This window comes from Balaenoptera physalus (assembly GCF_965194825.1).
Source record: "Balaenoptera physalus genome assembly, chromosome: 15".
NCBI classification, from domain to species: domain Eukaryota; kingdom Metazoa; phylum Chordata; class Mammalia; order Artiodactyla; family Balaenopteridae; genus Balaenoptera; species Balaenoptera physalus.
The window spans coordinates 96,861,890-96,881,880 of NC_138894.1; the positions used below are offsets into that span (position 1 = coordinate 96,861,890).

The following is a 19,991-nucleotide window of genomic DNA, read 5'->3' on the forward strand; positions in this document are numbered from 1 at the left end:
CCTACTCCCCACGTGGTGATTATTGGAAAAGTTGGGGGGGGGGAATGTTTTAGTTTAAGTGTGAAGGGTGCTGTGCTGTGAGAAGACGGAATGGTACAGGATAGTCTCTTAAAGCGTCTCTTGCTCTCAGACTGCAGTGATTTCCAGCAGGGCTGGATGGGAAGGGAATTGTAACCTCTGTAGTAACCAGTATGTCTGGTCTCAAGACGTCAGGCAAGACGCTCGGGATTTAGAGGAATCACCTCTGAAAGCTAGAGTAAGGTGTTCTTGGCAACTTCGGAGCTCTGTGCCGTCCTCCCCACATAAACCACAGTCAGCACTGTGTTCTGGGGAAAACCTGCAGTGGTTTATCACGGTGGTGGTTCTGCCCCCCACTCTCCCTGTACACGGTGAGCTGATAGAGTGACGGCACTGGAGGGAAGGGGCCGATGGAGTGGAAATGTATAGGCAAGTGTGATCAACATGTGCCATGGTCTCTCCGTGGCAGAAATAGCCCTGCGTGTGTGGAGAAATAGGCTGCAGATCGGGGTTGTGCTGGATGGCTACCAACTCTCCTACAAAAAGGTACCTCTTTCTTTCTACTTAACGGTTGCCTAGGATTTATCTGATTGTTGCCACCTGCAACTCTTCAGAATTATTTCACCTGGCCTCTTAAGTACTTTGACAAATAGTTGTCTCCTTGCTTACCTGGCTATCTTCAGCTCTTATTTGATGCCGAATTATAACAGTTCTTAAAATTGCCTGGTTTGGTGTACAAACGAGCCAACAAAGGACTCTTTCTCCAACAGAGCTTCTTCTCCACCTTAATATCATTGTGGGAGCCCGGTACGTGTGCAGGCTGCCTGGCGTTGTTATTAAACAGGAGTCTGTGTATTTGAGGCTAGCATCCAGGGGGAGGGTGGGAGGTGCTAAGCAGCCTTTATGGTTTCATATGGCCTTTCAGAGCAGTGAGTGTGATAGGAGCAAGGCTTGCAGGGAGCGCAGTGGTGCGGCTACTACGGCTAGGGTAAAACATTTGTTGTTAGACTCAAGAAGCACGTAAAAAATCAGCAATATTTTTTTACTGGAAAGATGTTAACGGAAGTCATATATCTATGTTCCCTTTTGTGTTTTTGAAACCTTATTTGCTCTTGCCTTTTCAGATAAAACTTTTTCTGACATTTGTTTTCTTCCAGCCATGCTAAGAGGTTGATAATATTTGAACTTTCTTAGAGGAATAGTTCTATGTCTTTTGTTTGAAAAGAACACGATAGAATAAGCTCACGCTGAAACAGAGCATAGTGCGGTTGGCAACCCGAAAGAGATTTTAAGAGTCAGTTGGCGTTAACTCTTGTGTAACTGTTCTCCCATTTGAAGAGGTGGGGGGCCAGGCTTGGAACCTCTTTCTGTGTTGTTTTGGTGCTCAGCAATAGGACCATGGAAAATATTGTGGGTTCAGCTGACTTTCTGAGGTCTCTATGGCCGCAGCGTGAATTTACCATAACATCAGTGTGTGTGTGTTGGGGGGGGTGGGGCGGGGGCGGGCGGGGGTGGTATTTTTAGACATACAGCCTAGCCTGTGGCTGTTAACAGCCTGACTCTGGTATTTACAGTTCTCATCTATTACATGAAATACGGCGCTGCACATGATACACATTCTGCTCTAGAGATTTAGGGGCCTGTGGGTACAATGTAAGAAGCATACAGCATGCATCCCCAATCTTGCCTGACTGTGTTGGAAGCTTAATAAACAGCCAGGTTAGAAATTATCGGTTTAAGCCATAGCTCTAACTTGAAAAATATCTAGCTCAGCCATGAAGTTCCCTCCCAGGCTAGGATTTGGGGAAATGACTATGTTTTTGTAGAGCTTAAAGGATGCAGCCTGAGACAGGGTAAGTCAGCAGTCTGCTGCTGATGTTCTGCTGCAGCTCTGTGGTCTCCCGGGGAGCCTGTGCCGGATGCACAGCCGGGCAGGCTCGCAGCGCATCTCGTCTGAGGCTCCGGTCAATGGAGGCTTCACATCCTGCGCCAGGCAGGGCGCTGCACGCATGCCCCGGCCCCGTCGTTTAGCGGTGTCAACTTATTAATTTCCATCTCCGACTTCAGGCCTGTTAGTTTCCTGTCTGAAAGCATTATTACTTTTGTCCATGTGGCAAAATAATTAGCATACAGATGAGCAGTGGCCCCGGGTCTGAGCGCCGGTAGAGAAGAGGTGCGGTGGGAAGTTGATTGGATGCACGGAGAACAAATGGTGGGCGTGCAGAAGCAGAAGAGTTTGTAGTCGTGGAGCAGGTTGGAGAATTTTCTGGGTGAGTCCCTAAGATGGAAGCAGGGGTGGCTACCGTGGGAACGACGGCTTGGAGGCTGGCCTAGCCGGAGGAGCCCCTGGGATGCGCGCTCAGGGCGTTCACTCGGACCACTTTGTTTGCCATTCTTCAGGTTTCTCCTTGCCGGTCCCTCCAGGTAAATATGTCCTGTTCTCCTTGTTGTTTCCAGAGCGTTAGGTCCGCTTCCCAAAGTGGAGCAAAGTTCAACTCCGAGGGTGGGTAACAAAAGGGTCGGCCTTGCTGCCGGTCTGGGGCAGCCGCTTCATCCATCTTCCGTGCGTATGTCTGGAGTGAAAATGAACTGTTTAGAGATTATTGTTTTCAGAAATTTACAGCAGCCATTATTCAGTGTGTTTAATTAATATTTTCTGAAACAGTGTATCCAGACCAGTAAAATGAGCAAATGTTGTTTCAATGAAAGCCCAGACATAATTAGTTTTGACTGGTATATATTTTTCCTAGCTGGAAGAAAATTTTAGCTAATTTAACCAGCAACTTACTGGAGATTTTGCAAATCGAGCTGAAGTTTCTATTGATCTGTAGGATCTACAGATAAGAGATAGAAAAATTAGCACAAGCTCTGATACTTTCAGTTCTTTTCAGAAAAATGGAGACTGTTTTTACAAATCAGTCTTCTGAATTGAGAAATAAGTATAAAGCCTGCTGGAATCCTAATTTTCTATTGTCATCAGTGGCACACATTTCTTATATAATTCTGTGATTGTAGTACTGCAATATGGGTGTTTTAATATTTAGTTAAATATACTTTCATCTCAAGAAATTCACTGATAAATAGTTCTATCCTGTTTTCATAATCCCTATTCTCCTTAAAAGGTAAGGTTTTCATTTTAACTGACCTAATTATTTCATCTGCTTTTAAGGTAGGACTTAAGTAGAAATTATTATCCTTTAACTGTCTTTTTATAGGTGCCTGAATATTTTTTAATCACTTAAGGATTTTATTTTGCTTTTATTTTGAGGCTTTTTAATTTTTTTTTTTTTTTTTTACAGAGTTGCTTTACTTCAGCTGTCTGCTTTAGACAATGACAGTGAATATTTGATAAAAAAAAATGCAACTTTTTGGAGGGTCATTTCTTCTGTTTAAAAAAGCTATGTCCTCCCAAAAAAGAAAAAAAAAAAAAAAAAAAAAAAAAAAAACTACCTTCAATAAACCTAAACCTCAAACACAAGATATTGGAAAACATTTTAACCCTTTATATGCAGCTTCTGACACTTGGTTTTGATAATTTTCCCCTTCATACTTGAAGTTTCTGAATACTCACATTGAGCTTTGCATAATAGCTGAATTGTCCATATTTACATCAAAGAATATATATGTATATATATATATAAAATCAATTTTTTCTATTTTATTTTTAAATTTGCTGGTAAACTAGGATGAGAACACAACTGAGGGGTGTTTGTTTTGTTTTTTAATTTAACCCAAACAGTATTAAATACCAAATTATTTCAAAATAGATTCGTGAACTCTTACCTAGAGAAAAAGAATATTTCTTTTATTTTTCCATTGCTGTATTTTATTTTAGAGTTGAGCCAAGCCTTCTATGATTAAAATCATTCCTTTTCGTTTTATGATGGGTTATAACTTTCTTGGGGCAAAATATCAGCATTCATTTTCTGACCTCAACGTGTCCATTTACACCCAGAAGAGAACACTTGACTGTTACCTACCACGTTGCTTTTCTTTGTGCCTGGCTGCCTTTCAGAGGTAGAGTCTAGCTTTTTTTTAAGGGCCAAAATTATGTCATATTAGTTTCCACTTGACAGAGTTACTTTACGCCACTGTCTGTCACACTGGTTCTCGGGCACACTGGTTTTGTGGACTTGGGAAGGGCTTGCCTTCAAAGACAGTGAAAAGTCCCAGGGCTGGAAATATGGTGATGTGTGCCTAACTGGAAATGTGGTTTCTAAGGGCATTTTTCTTTTTCTTTTTTCTTTTTCTTTTTTTTTCGGTTTAGCTCTAAGGTTGCAGATAAACTTTAGAAAGAAAAGCAGCCTTTTATAGTAAATTTCTTTAAGCTCAGTGAGTGGCCAAAATATTAGTCTGAAATGAGGCACCCTTCGATTCCAAAGGGAAGAGAGGTCGGTATACGGGAGGGCTCTGTGCCTAGGGTGCTCGAGGGCCATTCTTCAGTGGGTTCCCAGTGATGGGGAATGACGAGGGTATCAATATTTTTTCTTTCAAAAGGTTATTGACCTTATTTGTTTAAAATTCTGTACTAGGATGTATTTTTGTACTCTTGGGGAACTACAATTAATCTCTTCAAAGGTTCTGTTGAGTGCATGTATATATGTGTTTTTAAAATGCCAGTGTGGAAATGTTGTGTGAAGGCTGACAGTATTTGAGCCATTGGATTAATATGTGTGCCATGTAGACCTGTTTTAGATATATTTGGGTACTCATTATATAGTTGAAAGGAACTTTATGACTCAGTGTTACATACTGACTGCTTTTTACTAAAGTCTGACTGCTTACATGGTGCAATCAAATGGCTTTAAAGAAAATTACCCCAAGACTGTTGGACATTTGCTTGAGATGTTTTCAGGTTGGGATGTCGGACTTCGGTCGCTAAATCAAACAACTCATGGATTAATAATTTATGGGGTAGGGGTTCTTTTTAGTACATTGATGAAGATTTTTATTAGAGGATTTCTAGCTCAAACACTGTTTTGAGTAGTATCTTCATGGCTGGACTCAGTGTATTTTAATGGCACTCAACAGAATGTTTTCTTAAAAGTCAGAATTACCCCTCAATCACAAGGGCTCTCACATCACTCAACCCTAAAAGGGATGGACAGTTCTTAGAGACTGACTTTAAATTTAGCCCAAGCTCCCCTCCCTGGTACATGGATCCACTCGCCTGTTACCATCTGATCGGAAGCTGAAAGCATAGAGCATGGTCGCCATGAAACAATGCTAGCCAGACTGGTTGTGGAAATAATTGAGTCTGCAGGGCACCCCATAGAGAGCCATCAAATCAAGTCTGCTCTGGAGCGGTCTGCTAGATTGTGAACGTTCAGAAATCAATGCTGCATCTGCTAGTGGACCCTCTGGTTCACTGAAACTCCCACCTGCCTAATGCATCTGGGCAAGAGCTTTTCAGAAACCAGTTTCCTTCAGGATAAATTTAATACGTCTTGAGGGCCAGGCACAAGCAAATTGATTCTATCTATCTCTGCACCAGGAAAACTCATAAACATCTGTAAGAACACAGATTTTCCATAACCCTAGGATTAAGGGATGCTATTCTGTGAAATATCCCAAGCCTACTCCCTTCATACCTCATGCCAGCATGGCATTTTTTAATTAGGAAGTTGATTAAAAAGGGCACGGTAGACCACGGATGTATGGCCCTTTGGCATCCGTCCAGCTGTTTGTTTTCTGGGTGGTACTCATCACCAGTTGCAGGAAAGAGGGGGGATTTGTGGTGAGGCTGAGGGGTGGCGAGAATGGAACTGTCCTGGCATATGTGCTCATGGCACTGGTTGTAGCTTCCTCCTTACGAGCCCTCTCTGCAGACAGACTTGCTGGCTTCCTTCAGGAAACAGTGATCACTGCACTTTGAACACATGAGCAATGGATGCATTGCACTGAGAAATCCTGTGGTTCTGATTTCTCAGTGGCCAATATGATAGGTTGTAATTATTTGCATTTTCTGGATTCAAAAATCTGACCTCATGTCCTGTAGTTTGGCGAGAATGGTCACAGTTCCCAGAATAGTGCTGTGTCCTTTATCTTTAAGAGTAACTGGTTTTCTTTCTGTTTTTTTCCTTTTCTCTCCCTTTCTTTCTTTCTTTCTTTCTTTCTTTCTTTCTTTCTTTCTTTCTTTCTTTCTTTCTTTCTTTCTTTCTTTCTTTCTTTCTTTCTTTCTTTCCTTCTTCCTTCCTTCCTTCCTTCCTTCCTTTTCTCAGGGAAGCTTCTTTCTTCACTGGCTCTTTTTAGGGCATGGAGTATATTATCAGAAGAATAAGTGTGGTACCCGATTGTAGTGTTCCTGTGGCCAATGTGGTATGAATAAGTGCCACGTGATGAGTGAAACCCTGCCCCCTCCCACGAGCTCCTTCCCAACCCGAGAGCCCCAGAGAAGCAGGAAGAGATGCCCAAGTGAACTTGGGCGGTGGGGTGGCCCTTGGGCCGCTATGTCCAGGACAGATGTTGACTCCGAGTTTAAGATCAGGGGAGTGTGTCTCTCTCTGTGGGAATTCCAGCTGCTGGGGTAGAGATTCTTCCTTTTGTTCTCCTCTCCTCAAACCCAACTTGCAAATTTATGAATCATGTTTAGATTCTGCGTTTTAAAACAGTTTAGTAACAGTCTCGTTAGACTCAGTAACAAGGATGGGCAGCCCAGGGGTTCCCTCACCATCTTCTCCTGGAAGAAAAAATATCAGTCAGTGCTGAAAATTAAAGGGATAGCTCCTTAAAGTCATCTCCTCCCTTCATTTTTAGCACATTAATGAGCAATTCATACACCCTGCATGTATTGAGCACCTACTGTGTGCAGAACCAAAAGAGGTAGCACTATGATAAATTTCTAACCCACAGTGAGTCAAGGTGTATAGACATACATACATACATACATATAATAACGATATATTAATATATAGTATATACCTATGGCATATATTTATAAATATAATTCATATAAATATATTTATATATTTGAATATTTGTAAAAGTATAAACATATAATATAGCTATTATTTATATGCATATTATATTATACATGTATAACACATGTTATATTACATATAACATACATAATATGTTTATATTTATATATTATATATAAATATATGCTTAGTAATCACAATACTTCTATGTCTACTTTTTCTTGAATACATTTTGAAATAGATTAAACCATTTTTCTCACTTAATAAGAGAGTAAGATAATCGTTGATGTCCCTTTCTTAGATGATTCATACTTCAGGGGTCCAGGTGATCATTCTGAAAATTAGCTCTCAATTGCATGGCATTGTATAACCATACTTCTCTACTTGATTAAATATATGATTTAAGTTTATCTCCTTCTTATAAAATCTAAACTCCAAGTTTGTGAGAGCTCTAGGTAGTTGGTCCTCATTCATCATGGTTTATATATGTATATCTTAGCTGTCCCCTTATGATATGCAGTTACAATTGAACAAGTCTTTTCTTACCTGAGAATGCGTGAAACAGTAAACAAATTTCTGTTTTGAGGAAAGAGGGTTGGTAAATGTCAGGTGTCTGTCTTGCAATTTCTGAACATTTTAAAGCTGTTGATCCCAGAGATCAGCAACAGAACATTTGAGGAAGGCATGGCTAAGCCCCAGATCACCACTGAGGGCGTCCTGCTCGCTCACCTCTGACTCGGGTCTGTGACGTCACGCTCGGCCTCGACGCAGGGAGCTGAGCAGGGTGGAGGCAGGTAGTGACCTGGTCATCCACAGGATCACCACTGGCTGGAGAGACGAGGGGAAGAGAAGAAGAGGGTTCAACTTAGAAACTGGTCATGCATTCACACATGCAGATGACTCCACTGCAGTCCCATGGAGGCAGATCTGTTCAGAATAAGAACCTTCAATTAAGTCTTTTTTTCCCCAACTTTTAAAAAAAGTTGTTATTGGAGTATAGTTGATGTACAATGTTGTGTTAGTTTCTGCTGTACCGCAGAGTGAATCAGGTATACATATACATATATCCACTCTTTTTAGATTCTTTTCCCATACAGGTCATTACAGAGTATTAAGAAGAGTTCCCTGTGCTCTACAGCAGGTCCTCATTAGTTATCTATTTTATATAGAGTAGTGTGTATATGTCAGTCCCAATCTCCCAATTTATCCTTCCCCTTGATTAAGTCTTGTAAAGGAAAAGTTAGATTAGAATTAGCGTTCTATATTCTCTCAGAGTCTGGAACTTTAAGTAGCTCAGACATCAAAAAGCTGCATGTCTTTGCTTACAAATGGAAGTCTGAGATTACGTAAAAGTGAGAAGTGCTGGTTGATGGTAGATACTTGTATATAACAGGAAAGGAAATCTTAATCATTTGCTCAGATAAATTTCAAACTCATTTGTTAATTGTTCTTTGGTGAACGTGGCACATTTGGTACTGAATTAACACTTGGAATTTTCCACGAAATTTGTGTTTTGAATCTTCCTTATTTTTTGCAATTCTCTTCATAGTCCCAAGAACAAGAATGGAGGTAGTTTCACTGCCCAAATGTTCTTTAGCTAATTTGCTGTTACTGGGATTTTGTTAGCTCAAAAACAATCCTTTTCCCTAAGAGACCCACACCCATAGTGCAAGCCAAGAAGTGTTGTGTCCGTTCTCCAGGGATGGTTTAACACACCTGTTTACAAATGGACTCAGCCACCTGTTCATCTAGTTAATGATCAAAAGAGTGTCTCATCAAAGGGGTCAGTTGGGTGGGAAGGACGGTGAGATTTGTGAGATTAGATGTGACTTCTCATTTTTAATATGTAACATTTCATGTATGTTCAATTTTGAAGAAGTTAGAAAATACACTCAGCCTGTGATAAATATTCATGGCTGTCAGCATGCCAGGGGTTAGAGGCAGAATGTGTACAGGGCACGGTATGGCCAATGATATTTTGTACTTGGTGCTTTACGGCTTCGAAATTCAGCATATGCAGATGGAATCATTTGTTTTAGCTTCAGATGCATTACTGAAATGTGAGGGGTGCTGACTCGGCAGTCAGCATTAGAAAATGGGACTCTACAGAAGAAAACAGCTTTCATCACCTGATCTCCACACGTCTCTCCTCTCTGCACAACCCTGTTCCTTGCCTGCTCTCCACCCCGCACCCCGACCCTGGCCCCATGCTCCTTGATGGGAACGTGCCCACTGGCTGTAAGTTTGGTGCCCCAGCATCCCAACTTGCTCCTCCCCAGGGGTTTTCAGGTAACCAGGGGCAGCATCAGGAGGACCACTAGCAACCGCTTTACTGATTTTCAGGTCTCTCCCAGAGTCAGGAACTCTCCCCTAGCTTGGTGCTATCAGTTGGATTACACATGTGCTACGAAATTCTGAGTAAAATTCTTCAACATATTGAAAATGACCAATGATACTAGGAACCTTCTCTTTCCCATTAACTGCTCAGAGGGGATCTTCACCTAATATTATACATTTTAGTCATCCTTAGGCATCCTTTCCTTTTTTAAAAAAACATTCCTTTTTATTTTCTCAGCGAGATTTTCCCATCTGTAGCTAACCTAGACAATGACAGAGCTCATGGAAAGGTACCTCATCTTAGTTCAGCTCTTCTCATAATTCGGGGGTGACTTTAAACAAGTCATTTCTACTCTCCACGTCTCAGGATCTTTGCTTAACATGGGGGATTGAACTCCATAACCTCTCAGCTCCTTTCTGGTTCTAACGTTGTGTGTCTGTATCTGCCACCCCTGGGCAGGGTCTCCTCTGCAAAGGTGTCACTGTGCAACGGTGGGGCTTTAGGCTGTGGCCAGTGCCCCTGCCAGAGGGCAGCAGCACCTCCTGCTCCTTAATTGGGATCATTTCTAAGGAAGAGCAGGAAGCGAGCCTAAGGCCAATAGCCTGGAAGATTTAGAGGAGGTGTTGTTTTTGATTAGTGGGTCTAATCTAGGATCGCTCAGGTCAGTGGAACTGACGTGGGATTCACCCAATCAGAGGCTTCTTGGTCACCTAGAGAAATCACTGGACTGTGTGCGAAACTCAGGACATGTAGCTGAAAACCAACTTCCTCTTAAGTTCTTTCCTCTCTTGATTTTATCTACTTTGTGACTATGACTTTATTTTGCTTTAGGCAAGTATTCCTTTACGGCAACTATACCCGGTGGGTTGTCCTGGTGAATTCACACACTTCGTGTGCTGCACAGGCTCTATTACTCCTGCTCTTCTTCCCTCCACTTGACCGGTTGTGGTGGATCTTCTCCACCTGCCACGCTGCAGGCAAATAAAGTGTATGCAGTTAGCATGACAGGCTCCATGCTTGAAGAAATAGCCCCATCGGCTTTCTGCCTCACCTTCTTTCCAAGAAGCAGTATTTAGATAGCAGTAACAGCCTGGGCACACACAGGTTAGGCACACATTTTTAGCAGCTAACATCCATTATACAATTCATGTCCTACTTCTGGTAGCCTAAAGCACCCAAAGTGACAAGATCTTGTGAGTACAAATAAACACTAAGTTTTCACCACGGTAGCCAATGGTATGTTCAGAAATTTAAAAGAGTGGGCTGGATATTGTCCTCAAAATGTCCCACTAAAGTCGAAAAGAACGATAAGCCCATCATGGGGGAGGGAGTGAGATGGAGAACTCACCCCACGGGCGATGCTAGACAGCTCTCCCTGTGCACACCTGAAACTCAGACTTCCCACCTGAGTCACAGAAGTCTTTCCAGGTCGCTGCTACCAAGGAGGCCCCTTTGGGAAATTTTAAATTAAAATGTGTCTCATTTAATACAAAATCCGCTCTATCAAGAGCTCAAAATGCCGTATGCATAACTTTTCTCTAAGCATTGGGAAATGCTTCTCCATCCAGAGACAGTGGAAAGATGCAACAGGAGAAAAGTGCTCTGCATGCCAGTGGAGAAGGGGCTGGAAGGAAGGGAAGAATGAAAAGTGGGAGGAAAGGAGCCTAAAAGGAGAGAAAAGTTCATGGACAACAGAGAAATGCTTAAGATGTATACTTCGGCTATTTCCAATTCTAATTTAAAGTGGGATGCTGTAAAGATGGGTCAACTGGTAAAATCATACTTTCAGAAGATCAAAATTTCACTATTATATGAGAAACCAATAAAAATAGACTATCAGGAAAACATCATAATGACAATAATAATCATAGCTAATATTTATTAACAAATGCACTACGTTGAATGCTTTACTTATGGATTTTATAATGTGAAGCCTACAAGAAGGTATAGGATTATGGGTACTCTTATTATCTCTATAATTATAAAAAGGCAAAATAGCATACTCATTAAAGAGTTCAGGTTATTAAACATATATACTGTTTAAGAAAATAAACCCCCAAATGAAAGCTTTTTATTAAATGTGAATGCAATTGAAGAGTCTCTGTATCTATAATTTAGAACTTGTTTGGGCTGACAATCATGATTTTATGTAGGCTCAGCGCTTATTTACAGAATTTGATCTAAATATATGACAAGGTAGAGGTTTATCATTCTACTAAATGATTAACTAAAATAATGAAGACATTCAGTCTTGAGGTATTCAAAAATAATCCCATGAGGTGTCTCATAAAACAGTTAAAAGACATTTAAGAAAATAATGGGAATAGTTATTTCCTCTTTGCTCTGGAAAGCTCTATGTCGAGTTAAGGATTTTTTTTTTTTCCACAGAGAGAGGTATGTTACAGAGACAAATTTATAATGAGCTCTATAACAGAGTAAGGGTTGTGCCCCAAACATGTTTATGAAATTATGTGTAAAGATAAATAAGCCATGAAATTCAGGCTTCATTATGGCTTTCAAATTAGTAATAGTCTACTCTTCTATGTTAAGATCAAATTTAAGCATGACTCACAGAATGTATAATGTCTCCAAGAGTAAAAATATAAATACTATTCTCACTCGTTTTGCTTCAAGGGAGGACCAAAGCCATGCTGTGGAGCTACACCCCTTGAATCTTTTCTGCAGTGTGAACCCATTTTCCCTTATTCCAAAGGTTCTCTGGGATCCAGAAGGACATCAAGTAGGGTCTTTTCCTGTTTTGGCTCTTGGAGGAAAGACATCAGCCTTCCTCCTTACACTTTTGCTAACTTTTTCAAGAAGTAATTATTTCAAACTAATTTATAGCCCTATATCATGCTTACGCAAAGCCTTCTTCAGAACGTCAGATTTCTTATCTGCTCGCAGATCCTGCTGAAATTAAGCAGGCATTCTTCCCACTGAGCTGCCGACCCCCCAGAGAGCTGCCCCTGCAGAGTCACACACCCCAGAGGAGGGTGGCAAAGAGCACATTTTAAGGGCCTGTGGACCACGGATCGCATTCTAGTTCCAAAGTTCCATTTTACACCAGCTGAGATTTTCAGAAAGCATGCTTGATTCTGTCAGTTTTATTGTTTTATAAAAATGTCATCACTGTGCCAGGGATGCTGAAAAACAGAAATGAACAACAACAAATGACTACTTCCTTCCCCCTGTCCTCATTGATGTACTGAAGGCTGTGGATGTAGAAGATGCATCCTTAATACTTACATGTGTATGTTCTGAAAAAGAATGCAAAATGTAAGTCATTTCTCGGGTATTAAGTTCATTGTGATTCCATTCTTTTTTTGTTGTTGTTCTCAATGCCCAGGCCACCCACAATTTGTGTTTTCTCTGCTTCATTCATCCTTTTCAAACAATGCACCCCAACCAACATCTAATGAGCCAAGTAGCAAAGAATATTCTTTTCTCTCCTCTTCTTCCCCATCTTCCACCTTTTCCTCTCAGCCTCCTTCTGGCCAGAACCTCTTGGTATTCCACTTCCGAGGGACCTACCTGTCCTAAGAGGCTCCTCCCACAGTGTGTGGGCGAAGTGCCCTTGGTGCGGTGAACATGTTCCCTTCTGTCCTCGCTTAACCGGGTTCAGGCTTTGCCTCCATCCTAAATATAGGAAGAACGGATAATGGAATGAAGCTATCAAAAAAGCTACCTTAGAAAACCTCAGAAGTGCTATATCCTTGGGGAGGGAGAATAAATTGTGGTTCTATTCCTTGGTGGTCAGTCCAGTCAGAAACCAAAGGTAGAAGCAGTGGAAAAGAAAACAGTCTGGTTCCAAACATACATGGAGACAGAGTGGGAAAAGGAGGGACCGGGGAGGCACATACTGTCAATACGACCATGGGGTGACTTTACAGGATGGGAGTCCCAGCTCTGGCCTCGTGCTCTAAGTTCCCTTAGATTCCACCCTTTCTGCAAACTCCCTTTCCAAAGCCCAGATGCTTAAGGTAGCATCTCACCCAGTGCTCAGAAATTGCAGACTCTCCTCACTGCCATCCATAAATCTGAGCTTCGCCCAAGCAGCGTTGTCACACACAATTAGATACTCAGTACTTGTAATCGAGCATTATGATTCACAGGCATTGCAAGCTGAGGCATGAGCTCACCCAAGGACCTAAGGATGGTGAGGAGGTGCAGTGGGCACACCCCAGTAATAACCTGGAGCCGCTGCACACTGAGTCACTGGTGTTCAGAGTTTCTGCTTGGCTGACTTGGTTAAGTAATACCAGGCCAGAGATTCAAGCTCCTTCGGTAGAGTATGTCTGCTCTTGAATCCTTTGCAACATGTGTCTTAAAGGAGATCTCAAGCTTGAGGCAAAGTAGGTGCACAATCTGTGTTTAATTGGATTGAGCTTCTCATGGGGGGGACAGAGGGCTCATTACACCTCCCCATTTGTTCCTGTCCCCCTGACCGGTGTCAGACCCAGCAAGGGGAGCGAGGGGATGAGGGCCTGGCCTCCCCTGAACACACTCGACTCCAGAGTGTTCCTTCACTCTGACTGCAAGCGGAGCGGGGTTCCCCAGTCGTGTGACACAGCTGCCTGGTCCTCATTCTCCGGACGATGCCGTCACCCTTCATTTAACCCCGGGAAGCAGTTCCCGGCCTCTACCTTAGACCCATTTGAGATCAGCTGTGCTGCGCCCCGCCCCTCACACCCTGTGCTCCCTTTCCGTGTTACATAAGGAGAGTTGGAGAGTGTCTATTAGATGAGGCAGAGCAGTTACCTGATCCAGGCTGCTGGGCCACATCCTTGTCTAGACGCATCAGCACAGACACACAGGTTGGACACAAGCATGTGTGTGACGTGGTCTCGAGGAAGCTGCCATGTGCTACACGTCTTTGGGCTCACGCTCCGTCAGCCAGGATTTACCATCAACCTCCTTTTTGATTCCTGTGTCATCTTGGTTATCAAAATCTTAAGGTCCTCACTTGTCATCTGCAGTCTTGAAATCAGATCCCGCTGCTCGTGTTCAGATCAGGGTCTGGAGGCAAAGAAGAGTCTGACTGAGGTGAGATGTTAGTATGGCCGGAAGATGAGCCATCAGAGTGTCAGGGTTTAACCCAGAGGGGATTGTATGTCCACAGATTGGATATCAAAAGTAGGAAGTTTCTTCTGTGTTCTATGTTTTTATTTGCTCACTTTGTTTGTTGGCTATTGGTAGAGGAATTTTGCTGTATGTTCCCTTCCATCTGAAAGTTGTGCATATAATTATTCTTTCACCCATTTCTTCAACCAACTCTGTATCAGATTAGATGCTGTGGTCATAAGAAAATAAATCAGAACTACCCTCTGTTCTCAGAAACTGTATAGACCAATAGGGACGAAAATACAAATTTATAAATGACTCTAGTGTGATTTGAAATTTGACACAAATGGTAAGGAACCATAAATTACATGTTATGATTGTCTCAAAGAAGGGAGAGACTGTGTCAACAGGGCTAGAGTGGGGATAACATGAAAAAGGTCATGTCTGAGATAATCCTTGAAAGGAAAGTACATTTCAACAGATAATTATAGAAGAAGGAAAAAATTCGGGTGGGGGAAATAAGGTGAGGAAAGTTGCTGGGAAAGGATACATGTGGCTTTACTAAGGGACGACTTAGAGACCATTTGTTGAAGTGAGGACAGGTGGAGCAGAGGACAGACCTGAAGCCCAGGGTGGGGTAGGTCATCGTGGGTCGTGCCTGTCATCCTCACAAGAGTCTACGTACGATGAGATGATGACTTTGTTCTGCAGATAATGGGAAATTGCGGAAGGTTTTTGTGTAGTTGAGTGACAAGACCAGAGCTATTCTTTGGGATAATTAATCTGGCAGCCAATCAGTGGCTACTTCCTGCCAATTCTGTCTCTAAAATAGCTCTCCCAACTGTTTCTTCCCTTCCATTCCCTCTACCACTTTTTCAGAGTAGACTGTCATTATCTTTCTCCTGGACTCTTACAGTCGCTTTAGATGCCGCTCTCCCAGACCCACATATACTCACACTCACACTTACAAATGCATCTACATTCTGTTTTTAGATTAATTATTCCAAAGTACAGCGTTGGCATTTTCATGCTCAAACAGCACCGGGGTCTTCCTATTTCCTACAGAATTAAACCCAAACACCCAACCTACCATTTGAGGCAATTCCCCACCCATTCTCAAGTCTGCCTTCCATCCCTGTCCTATCCTCATCAATTGCAGATCTTCAGGGCAGTGAGGAACTTGGCTCTCCCCTGGCCACACTGTCCCTTCCTGCTGCCCTGTCCTTCCCTGATGTCCATGCAAACATGCTGTCCACCCATCAAAGGCTGGTTCACATGCCACCTTTCCACAAAGTCCTTGCTAGTCCTCCCAGAGGAAATCCAGCCCTCTCCCCAGAATCTCTACAGCCTTTATCTCTGTGGTCTTATCATTGTCTCCTTTGTATTTACAGTTCTTTATGTCACAGTACAACCTCCCCTATGAGGCTCTGAAATGCTGCTCTTAGTGTGTGCATTCCTACCCAAACATCGGACATGGTTGGTGCTCAGCAACTCTGTTAATTGAAGAGAGGCTGGTGGGGAGACCTGGAACACAGCACCCTCTTTATGGCTGTTGGAGTGACCAACGCACCATCTTTTTTGGGGACCTTAAAAGTCCTGGATCTTCTGTTGTGATTCAGTGTAGAGTTATTTATCCCAGGAGTTGTGATCACCTCATTTTGGTCTGTGTTACTACTTTGTGTACCTTGATCTTTGGAATAGGTATGTTTTTGTTGCATGGAAAGTAGTTCACAAGGTGCTTAGGACACTTGGATGAGTGAATGTGCCCTGACTTTTCCCTGAATCACTGGGAGACTTCCTATAAGAATGATGTTGCCTCTAAACTCCCTGAAGAAAAATTTCATAAGCCAGGTGTACAGACTCCTATTTGAAAACCTGAACCTTCCATACACTTAATTTTCCTTCCTCTACTTATTCAATAAGTGTGTTCTGTCTCATTCGGACCGTTTGATACCACTTAAAAAATAAATAGTTGTGTATCTATCTGCCACTTGAGTTCAAGCAGCTGAGAAGGACCCTTGAAAACCCAAACTCCTAATGCTTATTCACAGCAATCGATATTAGTGCTGGGAGGGAAATGGAATTGAACTCCTGGAAAGGAAAAGTTCTCCCTTTTCCTCAATCCTTCCTCCAGGGCAAGAACTAGGATGGAACAAGGATGAGTCTGGGGCACAGAATTTCGGGAGGTGGGCACCCTCAGAGAGAGCATCGCACGGCAGAGGAGCCTTTGACCTCCTGTCGTCTGGTCTCAGAAGTCTCAGCATTCTGATCCTGAAAAGGAGGGGGCATTGAGGTTAAGTGGGACAGACTAATGCTGGGCCCAGGGAGTCGTCCTGGAGAAATAGGCAGCCGTTGGACACCTAGACCAGCTCTGTCTGCCACAGTGATCTTAGGACGTAGTGGTCTCAGTGAAGGGTCTGCTCCCAAGGCAGTGAAGAATCCTGTGCTTTATGATAATTTCAAAACCTAACATTTATTTTAGCAATTTAAATAGTATGGCTATGCTGAATTAAACTTACTCAGGGAAAATAGGTATTTAGGTATTGAACTTTATTTCTATGTATTTTAACCAAAAGCTGGTTTAAGGGGTCCACTTTAGCCATCTAACGTAGGGATGAGTAGAATCTGTGTGGTCCACTTAGGTGAAGTGTGCCTATAGTTACATACTCTGCCTGCCGTGTTTAACTGGAATTTGCAATGTCCTTTCTATTTACTGCTGGGCTCTGCTTAAGTGGTGATGGTTTTATAGATTGTGAAGGGGTTTGTGATATTGATAAAGGAGTAAAAGATTAAGTAAGAAACGAAAAGAAAACCAGTAACCTAGTGCTTATTGTGAAGTTAAAGTGAAGAGGATGGGGAAGATCATTAGTGCAGAAGCACAGATCAGGCTTTGGGTGTGGACTGGGGGAGACTGAGGTTCAAAGCGCCATCCTCTTTCCAAAACTCAGGTAATGCCCTTCCTGTGTTAACCTGAACTATCCTTAGGACCTGGCCCTCCCCTTATTAGTATTGTCTGTACCACTCACTGGCTGTTCTAGTCACCTAACTTCTCAGGGTACTTATTAATGAATGTATTCATTTCCCACGCAAAGCTAGATTGTATTTCCTTGAGAATGTGGGTATCAATTTCCATCATATGGATTTTCAAGTACCTTACACACATAAAAGGTGTTCAGTAGATATTTGTTTGATTATTAGACTGATCTGGGATACAAATATCACATATTGTTAATATGTTGTTAAATCCAGTATGGCTGCAACATCTTAGTTTACCTTCTGGTGTCTATTTTTGCTTTCTGCTTCCACATAATCCTAATTCAAATTTCTGTTCTTGAACAAAAGAGTCTTCAAGAGACACTGCGAATCAGAAATATAAAAAAGGAAACCTGATTGCTGATAACCGTGTGTAACAAGTGTGTGTGAGTGGGACCCTGGTGTGGTTCACTGTGTGAGGTTTCCTCTGTGGGCAGCAGGGCTCGGGGGCAATTCTTGAGGGGATATCTTGTTTCCTACCCTGTTCTCCTGAGAAGGAAAGTGGCAAATATCATTTTCATTGATGATGGTGTTTATTACTCACACAGCCATGAACTGTGGTCATTTTCCGATAAGCTGGCTTTTGTTTTGTTTTCTTTTGGTTTTTAAAGTCTCCTCTTGGCTTCCGGGATAAATGAATTGCTCTTGACGTGGAATCCTGTAGGATGCGTGGCCTGCCCAATGTGAACTGTTGAGAACTATCCTGACACGGTCCATACACCACCCAAGTGTTCCCTGGGCTGAAATGAATCCGTGGGCCTAGTGACCCACACTCGGCAGGTGGGATCCCTCCTCCCAACCCAAGCCGAACTAAAGGGTGATGCTCTTCCTTCAGAAATGGGAACATTTGATTTTCCAGTTTTGACTGCATTGCTCTTTAACATCTTTTGGCAAACAAAAGTCAGTTGATAGGAATTTACTGAGGTTCTGGTCTGTGCTGAAGATGGTGCTGGATGCTTTGAGGATGTGAAAGAAGAATGGGCCATGACAAGAGTGAGTAAGAGGAAAAGGTGCCCCAGTGGAAGAACACGGAGTTACGGCCTTTACCCCAAGTGTGAGCCAAGCAATCACACTACTGCCATACTTGCTTCAGCTTGTCCACTTTTTTGACAAACAACTTTATATCTCTACCTATAAAACGGAGCATAACATAAAGACATCATGTCTATCAGGGTTCCTGGGAGAATAAAATAAGATCATGTTTGTGAAAGAGCTTTTACTACTCTACTGCCACGATGATGACATTCATTTTCCTTTTCTTTTTTTTAAAAATCATTTTTAACCTAGAATTAAGGATGGAGCCTGATTGCTTCCTCTGCAACACATAGTAGATGCTAAGTAAATGCACGTTGAATAATTTATTGAATGAAAACAACGATATGTACTTTCACAGAAGTGACTCAGTACTGATTTTGACTGAGGGATGTTCATAAATAGCCCCCAAAGTCAGAAGTGCTTTTGCTTTTGCTAAGCCCTCCTCTTTAAAGCAGTCAACTGGCCCTTCTCTCAAGGACCTTGTTCACAGGTCAAATAATGATTGCATGGTGCCATGCCTGTAATCTAATGAATGATTTTGGTTTTAGCAAAGTTTTGGATGAGACAAAAGAGCCCATTTAAATTCTTTAAGAGTTATGCGTATTTGACTAGGCTTCTACTTTTTGTTCAGTCCCAGCCATTTGAGCACACAGAGCTGTCTGTCTTTCCAGGGATGGAGGGAACGCATTGTTCATTGTGAGCAGAGCGCAGCCACAGGCGTGCGCATATATCAGCATACTTAGCGGCAGGCACACTGACTGCGCTGACATCTCAGTTGAGTTTGAAGTCTGGCAGCCCCTCCTCCTCACCCTCTCAAAGGAAAAGGGGTCCTATGTTTCCAGAGCTCACCTTATATAGATGAACAGACTCATATGAAGGAACAAACCAAGACCGTTTCTGTGCATTTGTTTTACCAATTTGTGCAAAACAGTCTGAATATTTAGACAACACTTCCTGACTAATCAGTTCATGATTCACTCATTTATTTGATCTGCTAAAATTTCAACCTCAGGTCTGGCTGAGTACCTGTTCACAGAATTAGTTTCGGTTTCATTGTTTTATATTTGTGAAAATATTGATACCAGTTTATTTCTTCTCCATTTGTACATGCATTTGTCCTGATAGTTGTGAAATGTGCCTTTGTTAATGTTCTTTAAAGGTAATTGGTGGAAGGAGTATTAACCTGTTATGGATATAAATTTTGGAGTAGACAGAGGGCCTTTTGTGAGCCTGACTTTTATAACAAATCAAACCATTTTTCTTTATTTTTGTGTCAACAGGGTCTAGCTCAGTGCCTGGCACATAATATATATTTAAAGTTTTTTGTTTGATCCTAGTCACATGAACTAAAAATTTGGGCACTGTGGGAGATCTACATGATATTCCCATACTTAACTTTTCAATTAAAAAAGAACTTTTAGAATGGCTATATTGTTTTATTTATATATCAGTTTTGTTTCATTCTCTGATACCCCTGAGTGTTGGGAGCAGAGCCTAGCACAGACTAGGGCTCACAAGTGTGACTTAAGTGATGAGAAAATAGATGTGTCTACCCACATATGTGAAATGCGGCGTGTTGCAGTTCA

General features: G+C 42.1%; 1 protein-coding gene and 1 long non-coding RNA gene across 17 annotated transcripts in view; one reads left to right on the forward strand and one right to left on the reverse strand.

Annotated features, from left to right (window-relative positions):
* The window catches only part of LOC309643898, a 169,840-nt gene that overhangs the window by 77,684 nt on the left and 72,165 nt on the right, over window positions 1-19,991 (reverse strand). The window lies entirely within an intron of this gene.
* Window positions 1-19,991, forward strand: part of MYT1L (myelin transcription factor 1 like) — a 417,110-nt gene that overhangs the window by 15,083 nt on the left and 382,036 nt on the right. For 14 of the 16 annotated variants that reach the window (XM_082427020.1, XM_082427023.1, XM_082427031.1 and 11 more), the window contains exon 1: window positions 1,584-2,442. The exons of 1 other annotated variant lie outside the window; for it this stretch is intronic. The gene's annotated coding sequence lies outside the window, so the exon portion shown is untranslated. Of the gene's footprint in view, window positions 1-1,583; window positions 2,443-19,991 lie in introns of those variants that run through there. One more of the 16 variants, XM_082427028.1, reaches the window with a different exon arrangement.